The sequence below is a fragment of the Balaenoptera acutorostrata genome, chromosome 5 (genome assembly GCF_949987535.1).
Source record: "Balaenoptera acutorostrata chromosome 5, mBalAcu1.1, whole genome shotgun sequence".
NCBI lineage: Eukaryota > Metazoa > Chordata > Mammalia > Artiodactyla > Balaenopteridae > Balaenoptera > Balaenoptera acutorostrata.
The window spans coordinates 88,833,886-88,834,898 of record NC_080068.1 but is presented as its reverse complement, the minus strand read 5'-3'; positions in this window follow the sequence as shown (position 1 = coordinate 88,834,898).

The following is a 1,013-nucleotide window of genomic DNA, read 5'->3' as shown; positions in this document are numbered from 1 at the left end:
GAAGAATATGCTTTAAGGAAAAAGAAGAGAAAAAAGATGTTAATCACAACCAAAATGGCTGAAACTGTTCTCGTGGTCTTACAAAGTTAAAGGTCAATGTGCTTCCAAAAATGTAATCTTCACCTATTACAGACAGTTGCTTTAAACACCTGCATTTTGTGTCTGTTTTTTGTTTGCCTGTTTTTCCTTTTTAAAACAGTCTTTAAATTAATCTAAAGTTATTTAAATATAAAAGACTAGAACAAATAATATACAGATAATATACATTAAATAAACTATAAAGAATTTATAACTCCAGATACACCATAGTCTTTTTGCAAAAGAAGCTTACAGTTGTCATTTTTAGAACAAGTTGGAGTGGATAACTAACATTACGTGGAAAGTGCAAGACAATTGGCCTAGAATTTTCAAAAATATCAACGTCATGTAAGACAATAAAAGAGGCTTTTTGGTGAAGTTCTAGACTAAAGGAACTCAAAAGACTTTGCAGTTAAGATGAACATGTGCTCCTTGAATTCTGAAGATAGGGAAAAATACATACTTTTAAATATAGACTGTGTATTAGATAATAGTATTGTATTGAGTTATCTCAGTATCAAAATTGTACTGCAGTTATGTAGAAGAATGACCTGGTTCTTGGGCAGTACATGGCGAAATAATGTCAGTATCTGCAACTAAATAAAATCCTTCAGCAAAAAAGTGTATCTGTGTATATAAATATATATATCCATATACATACACATACACATATGTATATATAGAGAGAGCAGAGACAGAGAAAGCAAATGTTTAAAAATGTGAAATTATTGTTGATATTCTATGAAAGCATAGAAAGATAATTTATTGAACACTTTAAGCTTGAGAAAATATTGTAGTCAAGAAATTACCAAGAGGTAAATGTTAATTTAATTTTTGAAAAATTCTAGAATGGATTGTCAAAAAGATAGCCTGTAATAATCTAATAATAAGTAGTTATCCATTAAACAACCATGATTTGTCTTAATCACTAAAAT